Source organism: Bos indicus x Bos taurus, chromosome 3 (assembly GCF_003369695.1).
Source record: "Bos indicus x Bos taurus breed Angus x Brahman F1 hybrid chromosome 3, Bos_hybrid_MaternalHap_v2.0, whole genome shotgun sequence".
Lineage (NCBI taxonomy): Eukaryota > Metazoa > Chordata > Mammalia > Artiodactyla > Bovidae > Bos > Bos indicus x Bos taurus.
The window spans coordinates 17566288-17578757 of record NC_040078.1 but is presented as its reverse complement, the minus strand read 5'-3'; positions in this window follow the sequence as shown (position 1 = coordinate 17578757).

The window sequence follows — 12470 nt, the reverse complement described above, 5'->3', positions numbered from 1 at the left end:
CCCAAAGATTGAAGTTTTTAAAACAGTTTATATTTATTCTTATTTGTGACATTTCTTTTCTACCAAAATTAAGAAATTGAAAATGGAATCTCTTGTTAGAGTGGTAAATTAATATATTTCTTAAATATTAGATCAATCTTTAATGTTTCCTGCTGCGGCTAAGTCGCTTCAGTCGTGTCCGACTCTGTGCGACCCCAGAGAGGGCAGCCCACCAGGCTCCCCCGTCCCCGGGATTCTCCAGGCAAAAACACTGGAGTGGGTTGCCACTTCCTTCTCCAGTGCATGAAAGTGAAAAGTGAAAGTGAAGTCGCTCAGTCGTGTCCGACTCCTAGCGACCCCATGGACAGCAGCCTACCAGGCTCCTCCGTCCATGGGATTTTCCAGGCAAGAGAACTGGAGTGGGGTGCCATTGCCTTATCCTTATGTTTCCTAATTTAGAGCAATTTCTAGTTGTAAAGGTAAAAAATCTGCACCAAATACAGAGATATGGAGGGTTTCCAAAAACTACCAAACAATTCTTGAACACTAATTGGATATCCTACGATTCAACTTAATGCTGCCACTATTTATTTGCAGATAGCCTCAAATTCCATAGACTAAATGCTCTATCCTTCAAGATTAACCCCCTATCCCACTTAAGACACCAGTACAAAGTCCAGGTCGTCACGTGTGTTTCTGACCAACTAATTACAGACCAGAGGTTCAATGACCCCTCCCTTGGATACAGATGAGCATCCAAACAGAAGAAATGCACAGAGGAAATATGCGGCCGGGCACCGAGTTTCCATGCCCTCCCCAGGTGTGCCACTCTCACTGCACTCCAACTGTTTGCATTTTCATCTGTTTCTGTTATCCTATCATTTTATAATAAAGCAGTGAGTGTATGTAAACTCTTTCCATGGGTTCTGTGAGCTGTTCTTGGTGAGTAATTTAGCCCAAGAAGGGGGTCATTGAAAATCCCAGAATTTTTATGATGGCTTCATTTTCAGCCCATCTCCCTTCTCAATAAAATTAGAGGCAGGGGATAAAATCCCAAGTTTCTTATTAGATGTTGTAAGTATTGCATAAGAATCTGGAATGTTAGGTCCATAAATCAAGGAAAATTGGAAGTCGTCAAGGCAGAGATAGGAAGATTGAGCATCAACATCTTAGGAATTAGTCAACTAAAATGGAGGGGAAGTGGTGAATATCATGCAGATGACCATTATATCTACTACTGTGGGCAAGAACCCATAGAAGAAATGGAGTAGCCCTCATAAGTTAACAGAAGAGTCCAAAAGCAGTACTTGCATGCAACCTCAAAAACAACACTATGATCTCAGTTCATTCCCAAGGAAAATAATTCAACATCACAGTAATCCAGGTATGTGCCCCAACCACTGATGCAGGGAATGAAGTTGAGCAGTTTGATGAAGACATACAACTTCTTCTGGAACTAGCACCAAAGAAAGATATCCTTTTCATCATAGGGGATTGGAATGCAAAAGTAGGAAGTTAGATACCTGGAATAACAGGCAAGTTTGGCCTTGGATTACACAATGAAGCAGGGCTATGGCTAACAGAATTTTGTCAAGAGAACCTGCTGATCATTGTAAACACCCTTCTTCAATGAGCAATGTAAAAAAAAAAAAAAAATAGAAGTGAACAATAGAATGGGAAAGACCAGAGATTCCTTGAAGAAAATTGGTGATACTAAGGGAATATTTCCTGCAAGGATGCACACAGTTAAGAACAGAAATGAAAAGGACCTAACAGAAGCAGAAGGAGAGGTGGCAAGAAGAACTAAACACAAAAGGTCATAATAGTGCAGATAACCACAATGGTGTGATCATTCACATAGCACCAGACATCATGGAGTGTGAAGTCAAGTGAAACATAGAAAGCATTATTACAAACAAAGCTAGTGGAGGTGATAAAATTCCAGCTGAGCTATTTAAAACACTAATGCTGTTAAAGTGCTGCATTCAATATGTCAGCAAATTTGGAAAGCACAGCAGTGGCCACAGGACTAGAAAAGTTTAGTTTTCATTCCAATCCCAAACGATGTTCAAACTACCATACAATTGTACTCACTTCACATGGTAGAAAGATTATGTTCAAAATCCTTTAAGCTAGGCCTCAGTAGTATGTGAACCAAAATCTTCAAAATATACAAGCTGAGTTTAAAAAGGCAGAGAAACCAGATATCAAATTGCCAACCATCATTGAATCATGGATAGATCAAGGGAATTCCAGAAATATATCTACTTCGGCTTCATTCACTATGCCTTTGAATGTGTGGATCACAACTAACTGGAAAATTCTTCATGAGACTGGAGTACCAGACCACCTTACCTGTCTTCTGATAAATCTGTGTGCCAGTCAAGAACAACAGTTAGAACAGGACATGGAACAAAGGACTGGTTCAAAATTGGCTGTATATTTAACTTACATGCAGAGTACATCATAGAAAATGCCAGGCTGGAAGAATCACAAGTTGGACCAAGATTCCTGGGAAAAATAACAACCTTGGATATGCAGGTGATACCAATATAATGGCAGAAGGTGAAGAGGAAGTAATCTTGATGAGGGTGATAGAGGAGAGTGGCTTGGAACTCAACATAAAAAAACTAAGATCACAGCATCTAATGACAACATTTCATGGTAAATAGGGGAAAAATTGGGAGCAGTAATCGATTTTATTTCCTTGTGCTCCAAAATCACTGCAGACTGTCACTGCAGTCATGAAATTAAAGATGCTTGTTCCTTGAAAGGAAAGCAATGACAAACCTAGACAATGTTACCAAATACCAGAGATATCACTTTGCCCACAAAGATTTTTATAGTCAAAGCTTTGATTTTTCCAGTAGTCATGTAAGGATGTGAGAATTGTTCCAAAAGGAAGGCTGAGCACTGAAGAATTGATGCTTTTGAACTGTGGTGCTGGAGAAAACTCTTGAGAGTCTCTTGGACTGCAAGAAGATCAAACCCTCAATCCTAAAGGAATCAAGCTGAATAGTCTTTGGAAAGACTGTTGCTGAAGCTGAAGCTCCAATACTTTGGCTACCTAATGCGAAGGACTGACTCATTAGAAAAGGCCCTGAAGCTGGGAAACCTGGAAAGCAAAAGGAAAAGGGGGTGGGAAAGGATGAGATGGTTGTGTAGCATCACCAAATCAATGGACATGGTTTTCAGCAAACTCTGGGAGAGAGTGGAAGACAGAGGAGTTTTGGGGGCCCTTATTCTAAACAATACTATTGCAATCACATTTTGAGGTACATTTAACATTATTGTGAGTAGTTATTGTGAATAGTTATTCATAATTCTTATTAGTTTTTCTACCTTTTCAAGCTCACATTTCCTTTCTTAAAATTTATTTTTAATTGGAGGGTAATTGCTATATGATATTCTGTTGGTTTCTACCATACAACAATGTGGATATACAACAAAGTGTATAAAGTGTTTTATATATACAAGCTTGATATAGTAAGCAGACGTCTCAAACTAGTTCACTTTGCAGGACTGAAATATTATACCTATTGATTAGCAACACCCTGTTTCCCTTTCCTCAAAGTTTCTGGCCACTACTATTATATTCTTTACTTCAATGAGTTTGATTGTATTTGATACCTCATATAAGGGGATTCGTACACTATATGGCCTCCTTTTTCTGGCTTATCTCCCTTGGTGTATCTTCCAGGTTGCTTCATGTTGTCTCATATGGCAGAATTTCTTTATTTTTAAGGAAGGATAATAATCCATTGTGTGTATGTGTTGTGTGTGTGTGTATATATATACACACACGCACTACAGTTTATTTATCACTTCATCTGCTGATGGACACTTGGGTTGTTATCACATCAAAGCTACTGTAAGTACTGCTGAAATGAAGTTGGAAGTGCTAATGTTTTCAAGATCCTGATTTAGATTATGTTGGATAAATACAAAATGTGAAATGGGTAAATCATATGATAATTCAATGTTTTCTATTTTCAATTTTTGTGTAGCCTTCATATTTTTCATAATGATTGAGCCATTTTGCCATCCCACTAACAGGTACAAGGGTTCTTTACATCTTCACAACCTCACCAAAGTTTGTTAGTATTTTTTCTTAACAGTCATTCTAATAGGTGTGAAGTGATATGTCATTCTGTTTTTGATTTGCATTTCCCTGTTGATCAGTAGTGATATTAAACTCCTTTTCATGTACCTGTGGTTATTTATATGTCTTCTTTAAAGAGACCTTTACTCAAGGCCCTTGTCTATCTAAAACTAAGGTTGTTAAAAATGTTTGCTATTATGTTGCAGAAATTTCCTATATATTTTGGAAATTAACATCTTTCAGATATATGGGCACTCATATGTCCTTAAGACTGACTGTGTAATGTGCCTCTTATTAGACATTTTATTGTTTTTGTAGCCAAATTTGGGGGCAGGTATAGTTTTTATCTCTAATTACAAAACGTGAAAGTGAACTGATCTTCAGGGAGGTTGGGATTATTTAATGTCATAAAGTACAGGTACCTATATATGTACAAAATGAAGCAGGGCAAAGGCTAACAGGGTTTTGCCAAGAGAATGCACTGGTCATAGCAAACACCCTTTTCCAACAACAGAACAGACAACTCTCCACATGGACATCACCAATTGGTCAATACCAAAATCGGATTGATTATATTCTTTGCAGCTGAAGATGGAGAAGCTCTATACAGTCACCAAAAACAAGACTGGGAGCTGACTGTGGCTCAGATCATTAAAACCTTATTGCCATATTCAGACTTAAATTGAAGAAAGTAGGGAAAACCACTAGGCCATAAAGTATGACTTAAATCAAATCCCTTATGATTGTACAGTGAAAAAGTGTCAAAGTGACACTTTTTTACAATGACAAAGTGAAAATGACAAATAGATTCAAGGGATTAGATCTGATAGAGTGCCTGAAGAACCATAGAAGGGGGGGTTGTAACATTGTACAGGAGGTAATGATCAAGACCATTCCCAAGAAAAAGAAATGCAAAAAGGCAAAATGGTTATCTGAGGAGGCCTTACAAATAGCTGAGAAGAGAGAAGTGAAAGGCAAAGGAGAAAAGGAAAGATACACACATCTGAGCGCAGAGTTCCAACAAATAGCAAGGAAAGGTAAGAAAGCCCTCCTCAGTGATCAATACAAAAAAAATAGAGAAAAAAATAGAATGGTTAAGACTAGAGATATCTTCAGGAAATTAAATATACCAAGGGAACATTTCATGCAAAGATGTACACAATAAAGGAGAGAAATGGTATGGACCTAATAGAAGCAGAATATATTAAGAAGACTTGGCAAGAATACACAGAAGAACTATACAAAAAAGATATTCATGACCCAAATAACCATGATGGTGTGATCACTCAACTAGAGCCAGATATCTGGAATGTGAAGTAAAATGGGCCTTAGGAAGCATCACTATGGGCAAAGCTAGTGGAGGTGATGGAATTCTAGCTGAGCTATTCCAAATCCTGAAAGATGATGTTTTGAAAGTGCTGCACTCAATATGCCGGCAAATTTGGAAAAGTCAACAGTGGCCACAGGACTGGTAAAGGTCAGTTTTCATTCCAATCCCAAAGAAAGGCAATGCTAGAGAATGTTCAAACTACAACACAATGGCACTCATCTCACATGCTAGCAAAGTAATACTGAAAATTCTCCAAGCTGGGCTTCAACAGTACAAGAACCAAGAACTTCCAGATGTTCAGGCTGGATTTAGAAAAGGCAGAGAGGGAAGGTGGTCCCAAGATGGTGGAGGAATAGGATGGGAAGACCACTTTCTCCCCCACAAATTCATCAAAAGATCATTTGAATGTTGAGCAACTTTCACAAAACAACTTCTGAACACTGGTGGAGGACACCAGGCACCCAGGAAGGGCAGCCCAATCTCTTCAAAAGGAGGTAGGACAGATTATAAAAGATGAAAGCAGAGACAAAGGATTTAGGGATGGAGACCCGTCCTGGGGAGGGAGTCATGGAGGAGAAGTATCCACACAATTGGAAACCCTCTCACAGGTGTGTCTGTGGGGTGCTTTGAAATCTCAGAGGGCAACATAACAGAAAAAAATGCACAGAATATGTGCCTAACTGCAACTACTAACAGAGAAGTGGCTCAGCCACTCACATCCACCAGCAGAGACTGGGGGCTGGGCAGGGAGGCGTGGGCTGCATTTTTGGTCCTTAGGGTAAGGACTGGCCTTGAGTGCCCTGAGGAAAATCTGAAGGGGCTAAGGTGACATAGCAACCCAAATCATGGGATGGCCAGGGAGACCAAAAAAAAAAACAAACAAAAAAAAACAAGCCAGGAGAAGAAGGGGATGACAGAGGATGAGATGACTGGATGGCATCATCGACTCGATGGACATGAGTCTGAGTGAACTCCGGGAGTTGGTGATAGACAGGGAGGCCTGGCGTGCTGCAATTCATGGGGTCACAAAGAGTCGGGCACGACTGAGTGACTGGACTGAACTGAACAGAACACTTATTTGACTCAAATTCTGCCAAAAAATTGCAGAGGAAGGTAAAACTCCCAAATTCATTCTATGAGGCCACCATCACCCTAATACCAAAACCTGAAATGTTTTGCACACAAAAAGAAATGTGCAGGCCAATATCACTGATGAACATAGTTGCAAAAATCCTCAACAAAATTTTAGCAAACAGAATTCAACAACATATTTAAAAGATCATATATCATGACCAAATGTGCTTTATTCCAGGGGTGCAAAGATTCTTCAATATTTGCAAATCAATCAATGTTATATACCATATTAACAAATTGAAAGATAAAAACCATATGATTATTTCAATAGGTGTTGAGAAAGCCTTTGACAAAATTAGACACCCATTTATGATTAAAAAATAAATAAACTTTCCAGAAAGTAGGCATAGAAGGAACATACCTCAACATAATAAAAGCCATATATGACAAACCCACACCAAACATTATTCTCAATGGCAAAAAAACTGAAAGCATTTCCTCTAAAATCAGGAACAAGACAAGAGTGCCCACTCTCACCACTATCCAACATAATTTTGGAAGTCCTAGCACAGCAGTCAGAGATGAAAAAGAAATCAAAGGAATCCAGACTGGGAAAGAAGTAAAACTCATTGTTTGCAGATGACATGATCCTTTACATAGAAAACCCAAAAGATACTGCTGGAAAATTGCTAGAGCTAATCAATTAATATAGTAAAGTGGCAGGATATAAAATTAATACACAGAACTCCCTTGCATTTCTAAACACTAATGATGAAGGAACAGAAAGAGAAATTAAGGATACAATCCCACTAACCATTGCAACAAAAAGAATAAAATACTTAGGAATAAATTTACCTAAAGAAACAAAAGACCTAAGTAAAGAAAATTATAAAACACTGATGAAAGATATCAAAGAGGATACAAATAGATGGAGAAATATACCATGTTTGTGGATTGTAAGAATCAATAAAATGAAAATAAGCATACTACCCCAAACAATCTATAGATTCAGTGCAATCCCTATCAAGTTACCAATGGTATTTTTCACAGAACTAGAACAAATAATTCACACTTTGTATGGAAACACAAAAACCTCAAATAGCCAGAGCAATAATGAGAAAGAAAAATGGAACTGGAGGAATCAAGCTTCCTGACTTCAGACTATACTACAAAGCTACAGTCATCAGGACAATATGGTACTGGCATAAAGACAGAAATACAAATCAATGGAACAAAATAGAAAGACCATAGATAAATCCACGCACCCATAGACACCTTATCTTTGGCAGAGGAGGCAAAAATATACAATTTAAAAAAGACAATCTCTTTAACAACTGGTGCTGGGAATACTGGTGAACCATGTGTAAAAGAATGAAAGTGGAACATTTTTGACACCATATACAAAAATAAACTCAAAATTAATTAAAGATCTAAATGTAAGTCCAGAAACTATAAAATTCTTAGAAGAAAACATAGGAAGAACACTCTCTGATGTAAATCACAGCAAGAACCTCTATGACCCACCTCCCAGAGACATAGAAATAAAAAAATAAACAAATAAATGGGACCTAAGTAAATTTAAAAGTTTTTGCACCTTGAAGGAAACTATAAACAAGGTGAAAAGGCAGCCTTCAGAACAGGAGAAAATAATAACAAATGAAACAACTGACAAATAATTAATCTCCAAAATATACAAACAGCTCATGCAGCTCAATACCAGAAAAACAAACAACCCAGTCAAAAAGTGGGCAAAAATACTAGGTAAACAATTCCCCCAAGAAGACATGCAGATGGCTAACAAACACATGTAAAGATGCTCAACATCACTCATTACTAGAGAAATGCAAATCAAAACCACAATGAGGTATCATCTCATGTGAGTCAGAATGGCCATCATCAAAATGTCTATAAACAATAAATGCTGGAGAGGGTGTGGAGAAAAGGGAACCCTCTTACACTATTGATGGGAATGCAAACTGGTACCACGACTATGAAGAATAGTGTGGAGATGCCTTCAAAAACTGGAGATAGAACTGCCCTATGACCAAGCAATCCCACTGCTGGGCATACACACCAAGGAAACTAGAATTGAAAGAAGCACATGTACCCCAATGTTCATGGCTGCACTGTTTACAATAGGTAGGACATGAAGCAACCTGATGTCCATCAGCATTCAAATAGATAAGGAAGTTGTGTTACATATATACAATGGAATATTACTTAGCTTTATAAAAGAACTCATTTGAGTCAGTTCTAATGACATGGATGAAACTGGAGTCTATGGCAGCAAAAGAAACACAGATGTAAAGAATAGACTTTTGAACTATGTGGGAGAAGGCAAGGGTGGGAGGATTTGACAGAATAGCATTGAAACATGTATATTACCATATGTAAAATAGATGACCAGTGCAGGTTCAATGCATGAAGTGGGGCACTCAAGGCCGTTGCTCTGGGACAACCCAGCAGGACAGGGTGGGGAGGGAGCTGGGAGGAGAGTTCACAATAGGTGGACACATGTGCCTCCTGGCTGACTGATGCCGATTCAGTGTATGGCAAAAATCACCACAATGTTGTAAAGCTATCGTCCAATTAAAATAAAGTATTCATTTAAAAAAAGAAATGAAAAGACAGAAGAACCAGAGATCAAATTACCAGTATCTGTTGGATCGTATAAAAGACAAGAGAATGCCAAAAATATCTACTTCTGCTTCATCAACTATGCTAAAGGTTTTGACTGTGTAAATCAGAACAAATTGTGGAAAATTCTTAAAAAGATGGGAATACCAGACCACCTTACCTGTCTCCTGAGAAATGCGTACGCAGGTCAAGGAACAACAATTAGAACCAGACATGGAGCAATGGACTGGTTCAAAATTGGGAAAGCAGTGCATCAAGCCTGCATATTGTCACAAGGCTTATTTAACTTATATGCAGATTACATCACGAGAAATGCTGGTCTGGATGAAGCACAAGCTGGAATCGAGATTGTTGGAAGAAATACCAATAACTTCAGATATGCAGATGACATCACCCTTATGGCAGAAAGTGAGGAACTAAACAGTCTCTTGATGAAAGTGAAAGAGGAGAGTGAAAAAGCTGGCTTAAAACTCAACATTCAGAAAACTAAGATCATGGCATCTGGTCCCATCACTTCATGGCAAAAAGATGGGGAAACAGTGGAAACAACAGTAAGAGACTTCATTTTCTTGGTCTCCAAATCACTGCAGATGGTGACTGCAGCCATGAAATTAAAAGACACTTGCTCATCAGAAGAAAAGCTATGACCAACCTAGACAGCATATTAAAAAGCAGAGACATAACTTTGCCAACAAAGGGCCATCTAGTCAAAACTATGTTTTTTCCAGTAGTCATTCATATATGGGTGTGAGAGTTGGACCATAAAGAAAGCTGAGTGCCAGATAATTGATGCTTTTGAACTGTGGTGTTGGAGAAGACCCTTTAGAGTCCCTTGGACTGCAAGGAGATCCAACCAGTCAATAGTAAAGATAATCAGTCCTGAATATTCATTGGAAGGACTGATGCTGAGGCTGAAGCGCCAATTTGGCCACTTGATGTGAAGAACTGACCCACTGGACAAGATGCTGATGATGGGAAAGATTGAAGGCAGGAGGAAAAGGGGATGACAGAGGATGTGATGTTTGGATGGCATCACCAACTTGATGGACATGAGCTTGAGTAGGTTCTGGGAGCTGGTGACAGACAGGGAAACCTAGGGTACTGCAGTTTCATGGGGTTGCAAAGAATCATGACTGAGTGACTGGACTGAACTGAACTGAACTGATAGCCAAGGTACTCAAGTACATTTTGGACTCTGTGGGAGAGGGAGAGGGTGGGATGATTTTGGAGAATGGCATTGAAACACATATAATATCATATATGAAACAAATCACCAGTCCAGGTTTGATGCAGGATACAGGATGCTTGGGGCTTGTGCACTCAGATGACCCAGAGGGATGGTACGGGGAGGGAGGTGGGAGGGGGCTTCAGCATGGGATACACGTGTACACCCGTGGCAGATTCATGTTGATGTATGGAAAAAACCAATACAGTATTTTAAAGTAATTAGCCTTCAATTAAAATAAATAAATTTAAATTTAAAAAATATATTTGTGGAAATTATATTATTTTATTCATATTTGACTAATAGTTTGGTTACATATAACATTTTAGGTTCAAAAAATATTTTCCTTTGAAATTTTAGAGGCACTGCTCTTTACTCGTCAAGCATTAATATTTACTGATGATTTCTTTTCTACTTCACAGCTTACTTAACCTCTGTTCTACTCATTCCGCAGTCAGCTTTTCTCCTAGATAACCACTGTTACTAGTTTCTAAGTAACATCTAGCAAACTTTCAGGTAGATATTACATGATTTTCAGAGAGATTCAGAGATTCAGTTTGCTACAAATGCTTCCATTTGTAAAATGGAAAATATCCATTATATGAAAATATATCCATTATTTCAAACAAATGAGGACCATTTGTCCTTGAGTCACTTTCTCTTTTATCAAGAACTAATTATCCCTCTTTCTAAGTCCGCAACCTCATTAAGCACCTTTTTCTTAAGAAAGCCAAATGTTCCTTCAACTTACCAAACATGAGAGACAACCCATAGAATTTATTGGTAAAAATATCTTGAAATCCATTAGTAATACATGGAGAAAGAAAAGCAGGTATAAAATTATGTTGGCAGAACTGTTCTATGTCATGTATTCCATAGATAATTCTCTTACTCCAGCAGGTACCACCTAGTTCCTAAGACTTCATCATGAAAAGAATGTTGTGAAAGCACCTAATCCATCCCAAGACATTGCTGTTCCTTCCAGGATTCCTGAAGGGCGTCTGTTTCCTAATGGTGATCCTGGTTACTGCATTGTGCAATCTCAGAGGACTGGGCAGGAACAGCGGTCCTCATCTTGGTTCTCTGAGAAACTGAGAAAGAGATCAGGAGCAGGACTCCATCTAAAGAAGTTCCTACCTCTTCAAACACCCAGGTTATGCCAATGATCTTTTTCTCAACTACATCAGCCCAGTCAAGATAGAAACAGAGCAGATGCTACACGGTCTTTTTTCAGGAAAGAGCACAATGCTTGAAATCTTCCCTCAGGCAGTGGAGAAGGAAGACCTCTGTTACCAGTAAAAAGATGTGGATTCTTCAAGTGACTTCCGACCTACTCCTTCTAACTAGCAGTGATAACAGCTAGAAGAAAGAGAGGAGCAGGCAGGGGTCATAGCAAGGGAGACCTTAGTCTACACACTGCTATTCTTTATAAGATTTGGAGCATCTTTGACATTATTGATCAGTTATTTTGAGTAGTTATTCATAATTATTAGTTTTTCTACCTTTTAGAGCTCACACATATAATTTTTAAATTTATTTTTAATTCGAAGATAATTGCTTTACTATGTTCTGTTGGTTTCTATCATGCAACAATGTGGACCTTGAACCTCACTTCCACCCCGCTGACCCCATCCCACCCCTCTAGGTTGTCACAGAGAACCAGGCTGAACTCCCTGAGCTACAAAACAATTTTCCATCAGTCATCTATTCTACACATGGCAATGCTTGTATTTCAATGCTACTGTCTCAATAAGTTCCACCCTCTCCTTCACTCAGTGTACTCACAAGTTTGTTTTCTACATCAGCATTTCTATTCCTGCACTTGAAAGAGGTTCATCAGCGCTATTTCTCTAGATTCCATACGTATGTGTTAATATACAATATTTGTTTTTCTCTTCCTGAATTACCTCACTGTGTGTAAAAGGCTCTAGATTTGTCCACCTCAGTTCAACTGACTCGGATTTGTTCCTTTTTATTGGCTGAGTAATATTTCATTGTATACATGTGCCACAACATCTTTATCCACTCATCTGTTGATTGACATCTAGGTTGCTTCCATGTCTTGGCTATTGTAAATAGTGCTGCATTGAACACTAGGGTATACATGACCTTTTGAATCACGG